General features: G+C 40.1%; 1 long non-coding RNA gene across 2 annotated transcripts in view; it reads right to left on the reverse strand.

Moving 5' to 3' along the window:
* The window catches only part of LOC144582455 (uncharacterized), a 206,358-nt gene that overhangs the window by 130,866 nt on the left and 59,981 nt on the right, over positions 1-15,511 (reverse strand). For both annotated transcript variants that reach the window (XR_013535118.1, XR_013535117.1), the window contains 2 exons: positions 6,566-6,746; positions 3,424-3,605 (listed from right to left, as the gene is read on the reverse strand). This is a non-coding gene — a long non-coding RNA (uncharacterized LOC144582455). The remainder of the gene's footprint in view (positions 1-3,423; positions 3,606-6,565; positions 6,747-15,511) is intronic.

A 15,511-nucleotide genomic window follows, 5' to 3' on the forward strand; every position in this document is an offset into this window, starting at 1 on the left:
TCAACAAAGTGGCCAAAAATGCCCACAGTAGGATAGGAGAGTGGGTGTTTGCTGAGCACTAATATAATATTTGACAAATCGCAAACAACTTTCTCGTATTTCCTAAGGCTCTAGTGATGCCAGATGCTCTAGTGAAGTTTCACCATACTCAAATGACTAAAACAAGAGATCAAAAAATATAATTACAGCTGAGAACATTTTGTATAACTCAGCTATGTTTTAGAGCAGGGCTCCTTAACCTTGGCACTATTAACATTTAGGAAGGCATCCTTTGTTTCTGGGAGTAAGGTGGTGGAGGGGCTGGCTTTTGGGTTCATTGAAGAATAATTAGCCACATTCCTGGCATCTACCTACTAGAGGCCAATAATGCGCCCAAGTGATACTACCCAGAAATGTCTTTAGACACTGCCAGATGATCCCTGGGGGTCAAAATCATCAGTGTTTGAGAACCACAATTTAAGAAAAATAGTCAACATCCAATATACAATAAATATTGTCAATTGCCAAATAGAAAACATCAGTAATAAAATATATTTTTTGATGTCAGTATAAATAAATTTGCATTCAAATAAACTCGATCGGGTATTTTTATAAGGTAAGCCTTGGCAAATCCCCCTTAAATCCTTATTAACTGCTATGCCAGGTGGGTAGCATTATTTCATGCTATTAATGCTGAAAATAAGCTATAGCTAAGTGAATTGTTCAAAGCCACAAAGAAAAAAAGAGTAAAACTCGGATTTGAAATTTGACATCTTCAACTTAAAATCCGTTTTGAGTAATAACACATACTCTTACAGCATTTGTAAAGACACCTGATTATTATCATCATTCCCACTCTGCTTTACTGGGTATCCCTTTGCTATAAAATTATGCGACAACTGAAGAGTTCATAGAAAATAAGCCAACATTTTATGTAATATTTTAATTGGGTGTTCTTTATTACTAACATCATAAATACTAAATGATCAATTCATAAAGTTTTCAACCACTAAGAATAGTAGTTATATCATATGTACATCATAAAAAGTTTTCTTATAAACTACACGCACGATCATCATCATTAAAAGCATAATTTTAAAGTGGAAATAATGCCAATTTACCTTTTTTAGTAGATTTATAGAAAGCAAAATAAAAAGTTTTACCTATGTGATTCTCATTGTTTGGAATATAACCTATAACCTGAGGAGCTGTAAAACTATCTTTGGTATCTAAATTTTTGCCACAACCCACTTTGAATTCATACAACTCATGTCAAATCCATAAGTGAATTATTGGATAATCCTTCACAATATACTCTCGGTCAGACAACTTCTTACTGCTTCAACAACTCCTTCAACAAGATTAGTTGAGGGCACAATCTTCTTTCTCCTAGACAATTACAGTAGACCTAACTAATCTCCTTCCACCTTTGCCTGCTACAGACTATTCTCTGTGCAGCAGCCAGAGTAAGCTTTTGTAAATATAAATCAGAAAGTATTAATCACATTCCTACTTAGAGCATTGCAATGGGTTCCCATTACATTTAGAATAAAACTCAAATTCCTTTCCAAAGTTTGCAAGACCTAGTAAGGTGGTGGACAGTCACATTTCTGCACTCACTCACAGCTTTTCCCCCCTTCATTCAGTGTTCTGCAGCCATTCTGACCCTGCTATTCCTCAGGCACATCAAGCAAACTCCCAACTCAGGGCCTCTGTTCTTGCCATTTCACTGGCCATTCATCTACTACACTCTTTCCAAGATCTGTTTTCAGGTTCTGCTCAATATTCTCACCTTACCTTGTTTCCTCTGCAAAGCCTTTTCTTACCAACCTTTGTGAGAAAGCATCTCTCAAGAGTCTACCTACCCTCCAATTTTGTTTTTTTATAGCACCTTTTACTAACTGAATCATATTGCACATGGCTTCTGCTCTTTTATTTATCAACTGCCTTTCCTATTAAAAGGTAAGCCTTACATAGGCAGGAACTATGATTTTTTAATTATTCTATCTCCAGGACCTAGAAGCATACTAGATATGTTGTAGGTCTTCAATAAGTATTTGGCGAGTAAATGATGAATGAAAGCTAAATATTTGCTGAGACTCACAGTATTTTGAAGTTGAGTTAAGGTTTTCTTAAGTGACTCCACCACTCTACCACTACCATCCCCCACACACGTATAGATTCCAGAACCCTTCCCAAGACTTCTGAGATTCTCCAATGCTATATGTTTGCAGGGCATCTCTAGTTCTGACTGCCTAATTCTTAGTTTATGAATCATCTTGTCATTCTCTCCATTCCATCTTTGGCTCACAAAAAAAATAACCTTCTCATATAGAACAACTTGTGTTTTTGGTAAACTTTACCAAAGACTTATAGACAATCTAAGGTAGGTTGATACAGAGACGTTGTAAAGAAAATCATTATTAGAGTAAACATGTAACATTCTTCTTCTTATGAAGACTTCAGTCTCCACCTTATAGAAGTTGTCACTCATAGGTTCTCCTAAACCCACAGCAAGCTCCTGGCCCCGCTTTACCCCACCCGTGGCACCTCTCCAGAGTTAAAACAAATTTCTCTCTTCATCTCACACAGAGCAATTCAGTCTTCTCTTATTGCTTTTGATCTTTCTGTCATTATGATTCAGGGTCCATTTCAAGAAACTCTTCAAGACACTTTTTCAAAGAAGATTCTTCTCTATAAAGCAATTTCTTATGTCAACTGTCAAAATGATAGATCCATTGTTTCTGTGACTGTAAGAGGCTCTAATAATCCACATGGCCACCAAATATTGCCATCTGAATAAATATTATATCTCACCATTCTTTGTGCTAATATTTTTATATGTACATATATATACACACCCACACATACACACACATGCACATATAGATGTTATTGTGACTCATAAAAAAAATAATCAGAAAGCATCACTTAACTCATATGAACTCACAGTAAGTATTGGTCATGGAGTATTTCGTCAATTAATCAGTTCTAAAAGATCAGTTTTAATCAGGCAGATAACTATAAGCCTTTCTGATGTTAAAAATAGTTTTCTCATATTTGAAAAGACTTACTGCCTGTACTGTATCTTTTTTCTCAAGTAGAACCTGAAAATTAAGAATGGAAAGGGACAAAGGTAGCCATCCTTGCAGATTCTTTTCACACTTGTCCAGTATTTTTACCTGTGAAATTTCTACAGGGATGAAGAAAACATAGGAACTGTTTGTTTATCTAAATGATATGGGCATATTCTTAATGAACAAAGTTATATGAAGATCAATATTTAGTGTTTCATCTAAAAATAAGAATATGTTTATATTATCATTTGCTTGTGAGACATAAGGTCTTACTTACCTTGCCTATTGCTCGGTAGAACAGGGATACCTAAAACTTCAGGAAGCCACAGTCACGATGGTGGTAGGAGGGCTAATGCTTAATATTTACCTTTCACCAGGACTGCTCCATCAGGATTGTCACCCAGGCCATCCTTCATTCTCTGTTCCATTTTAACCAGTTGAGGGCCTCTCACTGTTTTGCTGTCACATCTGCCATACTGTGTTGGATCTTAGGAAGAGTTGACAGCTATTCCCACATCTTCTAAAACAGTTTCCAGTATCTCCCATGTTCTGAAATATTCAGTTGAGATATATCACTCATTACTTGCCAGCAAATTCAATTGCCCAATAAGCATCTTAGATCCCAAGGCCAGGCATGCCACACCAATAAAATCTCCCCATCTTCTAGGATGACACAGTATCCCTAATAAGTAAAAGAGGCTAAGACCAAATCCCAATACCTGAATTCAATAGTCTTAAATCTCTGGATTGTAGCTGCAGACACTGACTGGCCAACTCCACTCACGGCTTAGGTTCACCCATGAGGAAAAGGGACACTGACTGGTTGTTCCTTATGACTATACCTGACACTTTTCAGGCTGGCAAATGTAGTTCCCCTGAGCTGTTATCCCCCTATGGATCAACATCCCTTCTTTTTCTACCTCAGTTGAACAAAATCTGAGCCCAGGGTGCAGGTGGTCGACTAGTCATTTCATATTTTCCTGCAACGCCTTCCAGGACCCTATGCATACCTCTGGCCCAAGTGTGAAGGAATAATCCTCCTGATGTATGCTTGCCAATTAAGGACCTTCAGAAAGAAGACACTAAAACAGGAGTAGAAGTTTCAGGGATTTATTGAGGTAAAAACCTGTGAAATATGAAGGGGTGAGAGAAAGCCTTTGGACCATTATGCAGGCCTGAAACCATGAATGGAGAAGGGAATAGAGGAGGATGACACAGGAAGAGGCTACAACTGTGAGGCAAAAAGTCTGAGAAAGTCTCAGCCTCCCCAGTGGGGAGTTCCAATGCAAAGAAGGGCTGTAGAGGAGTCTTTCAACAAATAGTAAAGCCCCGACCTTAGTCCCTCCCTGGCATGTAGACACTGACTGGAGGCAGCTTGGGAACAGTGTACTCCCAGCTCAGAAGCTGCAGCAGATCTTGAAGGTGCCACAGTAGGCTATCAGTCATTTGCATTCCTTTCAGCAGATTTTTCAGGTAGAGATGTTGTACTGGCCCAAGCATAGAAAGTCAACACCAAGACAAAAGTATGCCAGATTGAAGGGTCTTTATTGCTGGCGACCACAGAGGACTCATGTCTCTCTGACCCATGGTCCTGAAAGGAGGGTGTCACGACCTTTTTTTTATACCCGTAAAACCACCTCGGGAGTGAAGGTGAGGGGCAGGGGTGGGGGTGAGGGGCTTCAGACGTTCTGAGGGCTAGTGGATTCTGTAAATCACCTCCTGAGCGGAGATGAGGGTGAGGGGCTCCAGACACTCCAAGGGCCAGGGGATTTTTGACATTCTGATCGTTACTTAAGTGGTTCACAAAAGTCAAGATTAGCATCTGTTTACACATTGTCTGGGTAGGGTGGAAATTACAGTCCTTAATTACTTATTCACATTTGGTTTATAGAGAGCAGTTTCAACAGAAAGCGGAGGTATGGTTGAGGTATGCAGTTTTATGGGGCTTTTACCATGTCACAGAGATATCTGAGCAATGCACATTCATTGTACATTGGTGCTATAGTGCTATAGGCAACATAGCACTCTATAATCTTCGTTGTGGCCTAATTCCTAGGTGGGTGATAATTGTGCTGATAATTTAATATAGAATCTGTCAGATACCAAGGCCAAGTAGCCAACAAGATACCTCATGCCTCAAAGATCCAGCAAATAAACCTTGATTCTAGGCCTGTCTTAAACAACATAAGCACTTACTTATCTTTTGGCCAGGTAGGGAACATCTTAGCCCGGACCAGTGCTCCACCTGCATATGCATCAGCACCAGTGGGGAACATTCGGTGCCCCATATATGGAAGAAGGAAGGATTGTCTAGAGCTCTCAGCAACCTGGAACCTGTCCTCTGGGCTGGTGCTGGACTTTCTGAGCATCTCTGTTGGGAGAGGGTCTCAAGTGTTACTCATGGTTCCCATTTTCTTATTTATATCATAACCATAGTCCATTATCTCCTATAGCAATACTAGAGACTAGCCTCATGATCTTACAGATTAAAATGATATGAGTTCCTGACTGAGAGGGTAATGATGCAAAGCATCCGTCCCTTGTGATAAGAGGTGAGCTGAGAAATAAAGTTTAATTCTATTGATTCCCTGTGGGCTGGCCCCCAGTAAAGATAATAACCTCCTGTAGGGCTCCATAATAATTGTCAGCTTTAGGCAATTAATCCTGGAAAGGACTGAAGTAGAACACTTGGTCCTGATGTAGAACAAGTAACTATTGTCACATAGCTTCAGCCACAAGATTTGGACCCTAGACCTCTGATCGTGCCAGGGGAGGGTGTGATATAGCTGGCCTAGAGTTAGAACCTGTACAATGCCATTTTATAAATTGACAAAACTGTTTCCATTCTCCTCACAATGACTGCTAACCTTGGCTTCTGTAAACTGCTAGATTATTTGCAGGATGCAAAGTGAGGTAAAGCTGCACACCTTCTCTTATCTGTAACTGCCAGAATTGCTGGCCTTTGTTTACCAGAGTAAGCACCCCCAGATAATTCCATCCTGGTGCCAAGTAAATAAAAATCTGTGGATCCCACCCCTACCCAGACGATGTGTAAACGAATGCTAATCTTAGCATCTGTGAACCCCTTAAATGACAATCAGAATTTCAAATAGTCCCCTGGCCCTTGAAATGTCCGGAACCCCCTCACCCTCATCTCCGCCCAGAAGGTGATTTGAATCCACTGGCCCTCGGAATGTCTGAAGCCCCTCACCCCATCCTCTCCCCTCACCCCCAAGGTGATTTTACGGGTATAAAAGGTCTTGTCACCCTCTTTTACGGGGCCACGGGTTGGAGAGACGTGAGTCCTCTGTGGTCGCCGGCAATAAACCCTGCAATTTGGCATACTTTTATCTTGGTGTTGACTTTCTATGCTCGGCCTGATATAACAAGGGGAGCCATGCAGCCCACCACCCACTGGCTGGAGACCTGAGTCCGAAATCTGACAACTGGCCTTTCAGGACTCTTCTCTGCTCTCACACAGCAAAATGGGGGATTACACAGACACTAACCTCTAATGTCTCTGTGAGTTTCCTAATAAGTGTTTCTCCAGATCACCTGCTGTGTTGGCTCTTAGGTCATTCATCCTTGGTTGTTATGCAGCTTCCCTCTGCATATAAATAAACCAGGGTATGGCACACAAGAAATCCTCAGAAGTGATAGACCAAGATGGAATAGGAGTAGCGGGCTGATCTGAACAGAGGTAGAAAAAGATTTCTCAATGTGTATACCTGATGTTTGAACAATAAGGATATGCTATTTTTTTAAATGCATAATTAAAAGGAGAAAAGGCTAAATCAATAACTGCTGGAAAACAATTATTAAAATAAATAATTTAAATAAATGTGATACCATTTTCTGTTCCAAATTTCTCAGCATGGATTTGAAAATGACATCAACAACCACAAAAATAAAACATACCATGTGCAACAGGACAATCATCCCAACAGTAAAAGAGCATCGCAATGGGGAAGGAGTGGTGTGTATGTTTTCTTACATAACATGTTAGAATGCAATTTTCACTGAATCTAAGAAGGTTTTTAAACTCAGAGAGAAAAATTAACTGAAAGTAAGAAAAATTTCTACTGATTAAGAGTGGCAGAAACCTAAACATCACACAGATGGCGCCCCTGTGGGAGGTTAGGAAGCTGCAATTTACATGCTTCCTCCTAGCTCTTTACAGCGTAGTTGGAGAGACAGACAACTAACAGGGTAAGTAAAATGCAGCAGGATATACATGAAAAACAATTCCTGATATTGTTGATATACATGTGAAAGGGAAAACAAGAAAAAAATCTAGAAAAAAGTGACCAAAATGATCTTGTCTACTTCCAGCCAAAAAAAGTTTTCTTAAACAGAGCAACAGAGTAATGATCATAGAGGAAAGAGCTAATACATTGTATAACATTCAAAATGAGAACTTCTGTTCATCAGAAGACACAATTAAAAGAGTGAGAAAGTAAGCCACATGGTGCGAAACTATATTTTTATCACGTGTACCTGACAAATCACTCCTACAAATTAATAAGAATAAAAAAGATGCTCCAATAGATAAATGAGCAAAAGACTTCAACTGTATTTACAAAATAGGACAACTAGATAACGAATAAATATTTGTAAAGCACAAAAAGAAAATTATGACCACAGTGAGACACCACTATATAACCACCAGAATGACTCACCACTGGCAATGACCATTGTTGACAGGAATGGGAAACAATTATAATCTCTGCACACTGCCAGAGAAAGTGAATTAGTAAGATCATTTTGGAAATTTTTGACAGCATATATTAAAGTCAGATGCATGCCTACTCTGCATTTTCCACATATGTACCCAAGAGAAATGAATGTATATTTTCACCAAAAGACAGGAATAAAAATGTTCAGAGCACCATTATTTGCAAAAAACAAAATCCAGAAACAACCACAGTAGAATAAAGGGACACATAGTAATCTACTCATACAGTGGAATACTATGCAATCATGAGAATAAAAGAGCTACAGCTATACACAACATAGAAAAAGTTCATAGACATTGTATTAAGAGAAATCAGACATAAAACTATTTGTAGTGCCCAATTCCATTTATATGAAGTTCTAAAACAGACAAAAGTAACTATAATATTAAAAGTCAAGATTGATGATTCTCTTTAGGAAAGAGAAATTGTATTGATTAGAAGAAAGCATTAAGAGGTCTCCTGAGGTCCTAGTTATGTTCAGCTTCTTGGCCTGAGTGTTGATCATATGGGTAGATTCATTTCTGAATAAGTAAGCCATGCACTATGAGTTGTGCACTTTTCTGCATGAATGCTATATTTAAATGAGAAAGTTTTAAAGGAAATAAAGTGTAATGAGTGCTTCGATAGAGTTTACTGAGGAGACACATGGGAGGAAACCCTGACACTGCTTTAGATGATTGGGAAAAAGTTCCTGGACAGCTACACTGAATTCTGGAAGACTGATAGGAGTGAGCTTTGTCAAAGGCAGTAAAGAGTGTTCCAAAACAAAAAGCTTGAGGTGAGGGGGACTGTAGTGCCTTCCAGGAATGGTAGCTATTTCTTCTGGCTGAAACAGAGGTTTGAGGTTACGAGACAGGAGTGAGAAGAGAATACATGGAAGGGGTAAGGAGGTTGAGATTATAAAGGGCCTCCTAAGCCTTGTTAGGAAATCTGGATTTGCTCTTTAAGCAATAAAATGTTGGTGTTAAATATGGTGAAATATTATTAGGTTTGCATTTAAAGTCATCATTATAGCTATAATAGAGTATTGAGGATAGAGATGAGAGCTTCTGGACAAATCTAAGCTAAAGGAAATAAAATCAGAGAGATATAAAGAAGTGGAGGCTAATCAGGGCATATTTTACAGTAGGCTTTGGTATATGATTGACTATGTGGTATATTCCATATTTTAGCCCTAGGTAGATAAATGGGTCTAGGACAATTTTCATATTTTAGCTTGTGCCATCTTCTGAGAGGAGATCAGAAAAGAACAAACTGTTTAGGTGAAAATATAGGGTTAATGGATCAGCTATAACTGGTACTTCTTTATGTAAACACAACAATGAGATTCTAAACACCCCAAACAGATTCATTTTTTATTGCACTTTTCTAAATCCCTTAGCAGCTTTTATAGGTCATTTCATTTCCATCCCTCAAATAGGCTCTAACATGGTCATCCAGGCATTATAGTTCCACAGATCAAACTGTCTCCAGCTTGCAGATTTGTGCAGCCATTTAGAGCTGGCAAGCCATGATGCAGGGCAAGGAAGTGTGAAGTTGAAGCTCCACTCTTATTTCTTCAGGACCACATTGAAGAACCCCAGGGAAAGCTGCTTTCAACACCATACCTCTCACTTTGTGGCTCTTACCTGTGCCACCATAAAGGTCTACCAAAGTAATGCATTTCATCATGTTCTAAAATATGAAAGAAGCATGAGAAGGCTTTATTCTTGTTGCATATGAGAAGCATCTGTAATCTATAGAAAACCCCAAACGAACCACCAGTCATCTTTCTGGACTGATCCAGCCCTTTTTTTCTCTCCTCTCTAGTTGTCTAAGCTAATCTGAGATGATCCTTGCACTTGGCTTGTGAAGCTCTGCTAATTTTCATGAGAACCAGTTCATTGATTTTCTGAGAACTGAGAACCAGTTCATTGATTTTCTATGAGGGTATCTGTGTTCAGACAGGTAGATAGTGTGGCTATTTGTCCGACAGCATTAAAACAAACTGACTGACAGCTTCATCTCCTTGCCACAGACACTCACATGCCAGATATTGTCAAACACTGGGGACACTCTGGCATCTCATGCTTGATGTCTCCCATTAACCCACAGATATACATTAAGGTGATGAATTTCATGTCAACTCCTTTTATCTATCAGCTCTAAGATGGGCTATTAAAGAACCACAGTGGTCAAATTTCCCATATATCTGCCATGAGCCAAATAGTCAGGAAAACTCCACGAAGACCTGACATTTTAACATTTTCTTTCCAGAGAAGAAAGAGCTAAAAATTGCCATTTCTCCAAGTTCAATACAAAATCAAATTTAAGACTAAACACTTTTCTACTAATAAACAGAAAAAGATATATTAAGTGGGAAATGTTAATATCATTGGACTGTTTATTTACTGGGTAATGGCATGGAATGAGAGAAGAGGTATAATTATGAGTCACTTTATCCAAAAGAAAATGCAAAACAAATAAAGTTCGAAGACTTAAAATGGAAAATTTAAATGTCTAAGTGCAGATATCCAAGTCTTAGGAAGCTTACTACCTATGAACACATCCTCCAAAACAAATAATTGAAGGCTTGCCACAAAAATCCATGTTATTTCTTACATTTCTACTCGTTGTTTAAATAGACATATGGTACATGAGCGAACCTAAGGGAATTGATTTTGTATCATCTGTCATCTATAAACTTATAGTAGAAACAAAATTAGAAGCCTGGAAAGGGTTTAATCTGACTCAGCAATTGATAAGTGGATCATTGCACACTGTTTCATTGCAGGAGACTTGAGGCAGGACATGGAAATAGACTGTCACCAAGAAGCCATTGATCAGAGGGTGGATGTACCCCAGGGAGAGGCATTAGATTCCAAAGAGTAATATAACTATCAACTTTGATTTGAAGATGCCCAAGTACAGAATGTACCTCTACATCACTGTCTAGCTAGAAAGAACCCTGCTTATTATCTAGCCTCATCCCTTCATTTTACAGAGGAAGCATGTGAGGATTAAGATGCTGAGAAATGGAGCCAAGGTCATATAGCCCTTCAGGAGGCTGTGCTATGGATATAACTCAGGGCATCTTGAGTTTGTATTTGTCAATCTTCCTAGCACCTATGCCTTATGCATTACAATCACTGACCCCATAAATCTTTATTGAACATCATGTGTGATTAAGGCACTGTGCTAGATGCCACGAGAATGATTTAACACTGTCTGTCCTCATTTGGATCAAATAAATCAACTGGTCTTTACCAACCAGTGCATGGTCCACTGGGAATTTAACATCACTGAGACCTATTATTCATGGTGTACCTCTCCAAAGATGACACTTCTCTAAATGTACAGACATGTTTGGGGGAGTGTCCCTTCCACGACACACCCCTGTACCTTCTAAGATACAAAGTGGGCAAAGTTTATCTGCACTAGTACCTCCTATTTGATAAAAACTCAATAGACCAGCCCCCTTTTCATTTGGGGAAACAGAGCTACTTCCTAGCGGGCTTCATGAGGTCATGATGTTTTAGAGTGTTTATTGCCAAAGAAATTTTTCTGTCCTTAATACTCATAGTTGCCCATATTTATGTAGCAGCATCTCAATCCTTGGGCCATACTGCTTCAGCCTGCCTATAAGGAGGACATGAAGATTTGTGTGAAATAAACAAAGGGTAAGACCTGAAAGAGCGCAGTAAGCCTATCACCTTGACATTATCACAGCTATTAAATCCTTCTGTTATACTATTAAATATTTAGGAAATCTTGTGATTACATTGTTAAATATGCTTTCAGTTTTTAGCACTGCCCTCTCCTTGTAAATGCAAGTACCTCTGAAAGTGTTAATACACCAAATTTTTAATTTAGATTACTAGATTTAGCTTCTCCTCAATAGGAAGGAGCAGTCAATTAAGGATGAAGGACACCTGTGCCAGGGGTGGAGTAATCACTGTGATGATCTCAAAAGTGTCCAATTCTGTAAAAGTAGGATTTGGATCTCAAGGAGCAGCAATTCTGTGCTGAGAAATTGATTTTGTGCAGCCTTCCCTGGGGGTGATAATAACCATAATCATCATCATCAAAATCATTAAAGCCACTGATATTTATTGGGGGCTTATTATATTCCAGACACTTAACTGATAGTGTGATACTATTGAGACCACAGACGGGTTCCTTCGAGAATCTTAAATCTTCGCTTATGACCCCTGCCTGCCTGCCAAAAGATTATGAGCAGATCTTACCATACACCTCTTTATTTTACCCCTAGACCAGGAGTACTCTTTTTCTCCTTTATGGAACTACCAAGATAAAATATATTCATTGCAAATATGATTACACATTTAGCTGGTATGAGGTTATGCCCGGACAAGGAATACCACTTCCCTTGACTATCACAATTCAAGCACGGATCTTAGAGCCAAACTACTTAGGCTGGAATTCTGGTTGTGTGTCCTCAGCTTCCCCATCTGTAAAATGCAGTGTAAAAATGCCACTGCATGGCTGGGCGCAGTGGCTCATGCCTGTAAGCCCAGCGCTTTGGGAGGCCAAGGCGGGTGGATCATGAGGTCAGGAGATGGAGACCATCCTGGCCAACATGGTGAAACCCCATCTCTACCAAAAACTACATAAAATTAGCTTGGTATGCTGGTGTGCACCTGTAGTCCCAGCTACTTGGGAGGCTGAGGCAGGAGAATCGCTTGAACAGGGGAGGTAGAGATTGTAGTGAGCCGAGATTGCACCACTGCACTCCAACCTGGAGACAGAGTGAGACTCTGCCTCAAAAAAACAAAAAAATGCCACTGCATATGGTTTTCATGACAATTAAATGAGTTAACATATGTAAAGCAGCTAGCACATAGTATCTGCAGCCTAAAAGCTAGTTCTTGTTATTACATTATCATTATGCCAAAATGTCGACTATGTAGAGTCCTGGCATAATGAAGGATGCAGAGCTGTGGACAGAGAGGATGTCTTTGCTCTCAGGCTTCAAAAGAGATCTTCCCCTTGGTCAATGAGACTTTTCAAGCCAAATGGCTTCAATTGTCTATCAGCCACACTGGGAACCCAGGAACCTCCCTTCAATGACTGTCCAGGACCCCCCCAAAATGTACAACACAGCCACTTTCTCTTCAAGGCTTTGTCAGGTTTCAGAGCATTTCTGGGAGAGCAACTACAGATCCTCCTCACTATTTTTCCCTGCTCTATGGTGGCTTACAGATCCCCAGGCCAATGTCATGGACTTTATATACACATCTGGCCTCTGAGTCAGAACAGCTGCAGCAGGACAATGGAAGACGCCAGTCACAGGCCTGGTTCCTTTCTCACAAGGGTGAGGTGAGTGAGCAGCTCAGTGACAACGTGCAAATGCTGCCTCTCTTTCAGGCTTTGGATCTCACCCAAGAATTTCTGACAGCACATCCTCACTGGGGCCATACAGAATAAGGGATTCTGAGAGATGCAGTTGAACCTGGCCATGGTGACACAGTGCAAAACCCCACAGTGCGAAACTCCATTAGGCTGCAGTCCTGGGATACAAGACTGCTCTTCTCAAGGCTAAAGCCAAGGCAGACTTGTAAAGACAACACTAAGTGTGTGTGTGTGGGTGTGTAGAGGGGTTGTGAGTGAATAAGCAGGGCCATGGCAAGCAGGGTGCTTGGAAACAGGCATTCCCAGCTCCATGGATTTCACAGTATCATCTCTGTTCTCCACAAGAATGCTGCAGGATGAGGCAGGACTACACCCATTCTTCTGATAAGGACTGTCTCAGAGCAGGCAAGCACCTGCTAACAAAACTACTGTTTCTTACTTTTTGAATCCACATCGCTCTGATTTCATATTCAAGATCATCTATATATGAGATAGACGAACATTTATATATCATTTATCTCTCATTTATCCATCATTTATATATTATATATGATATATAAATGTGAGGACATTGGAGGTCTTGGCTTAAGACCCTTCAAGAGGCCAGGACCTCCTATTTTATAAGCCATTAGTTTATTCTGAAGTTGGTTGTCACCTGAAGGCTACAACTTAGCTAATTGTCTAAGGAGTATGATGGCTGCCTCACTCAGAGTCCTGGAAGGACATGGATACTCACGGTAGCAATGGAAGATTTTAATAAAAGGACTATTTTCGGAGGTAGGGACAGGTTGAAGGGAGCCAGCCAGGGTCAGTGGAGTTCCCAGGCTTAGCATCACTGAGAAGCCACTGGAGAGGCTAGGGTAAAAGGGAGCACTGCCAGACACTGGGGAGAGCTACATCTATGGGAGAAAGGCCGCTCTGCTGTGGCTGAAGTCGTGACTGGAGCCTCTCTCTATCTACCCAATGATCTCCCAGTCCCTCACTCTAGCGAACCCAGAAACTAGAGAGCAAGAGTGCCCAGCATATGTTATCTGTCAAGGTCAGCTTCCTAAGACAAAGGAAGGACAGACAATGGATCTGAAGGGACAAAGGAAACTCATGGGTCTTCTCAAATTTGTTAATTCTTTCTTAGGAATCATCAGATATAAATAAATGAAAGGTACATGGTGGCGGGAGCAGCAAAGCTGCAGAAATATGTGAAGCTGTCACAGCAGCAAAGAACAAGAGGTAAGGAAATAGTCCTGTCTGCTACAAGCACCCCCATCCCCAGCAGTAATGCAACATACCTTACAATGCAGAAAAAAGGCTAGGGCCGTATCTAAATTTTAGGTAGAAATTGATGATGGATGTTTCCTGCAAGCTGACATAAACCTTATTGCTCTTTTGCTCTAAAGTTGCAGAAGCCACAGGGAAATTGCAGAATAAAACAAGTTTTAGGCTGTTGAGTCATCTGCCAATCTCCTGGCAGATAGCTTTACATCTCAGAGCTGCCCCAAAGCAGTAGCATTATTTTTTATGTACACACATATAAAGAGGAATAAAAATAACACAAACATAAAAATAGTGCTGTGGCCCATCAGCATGTGGCTCATCTCTGGGATTATTCTAACCATGCTGTTCATCCGCATTGACTCATGCTTCAGAGAGAATATCTGGAAAAAAAGTGGGCAGAGTAGCCTGAGATCCTTAGAATTTATACAGAGGTTGAGACCTGCCCAGAAAATAAGCCATTTCCCTCAAATAAATTAAGTTCTGTGAAAGAGAAAGAAAATAATCCTCCAGACCCATGAAAGGCAAATAGAGATGATAGAAGAGAAGAAAACAAAACAGAAAAGCACACCAGGGGCTAATGTGTGTGTGTGTGTGTGTGTGTGTGTGTGTACACATACACAGACACACGCATACACACTTACATAGAGAGACAATGAGAAGAGAGAGGGGAAGAGATATAGTATGATAAATGCTAAGAAAAAAAGAGGAAGTACAGTAGTGCTGGGGTACCTTATAGTGATCCCCAACTCTGCCTTGGAGAAATATATCTCTCCAAGTTGAGGGAATATATATATGTTCCTGAAACATAATAGGCTGAAACATACATATAAGCCTGGAACATAACAGGTTTTCAATAAATATTTGCTGAGTTTTTCATTGTTGTTGTTATATACATTAAGTATAAAATAGAGTGCTAAACTGAAAATTCTCAGGTGTCAAACTCTCAGTGTGGGAAGAGCCTGTGGCCTGCAGTCCCTGGACAGGAATCCAGGTAGAGGTGGCCTGGTAAGGTTTGCCCAGCACGTCCCTAGAGACAGCTGATGGAGACAAATGGTGACCTTTCCCCAAAAACACAGCCATATGAGATGACTAGAA

Source organism: Callithrix jacchus, chromosome 5 (genome assembly GCF_049354715.1).
Source record: "Callithrix jacchus isolate 240 chromosome 5, calJac240_pri, whole genome shotgun sequence".
Taxonomy (NCBI): domain Eukaryota; kingdom Metazoa; phylum Chordata; class Mammalia; order Primates; family Cebidae; genus Callithrix; species Callithrix jacchus.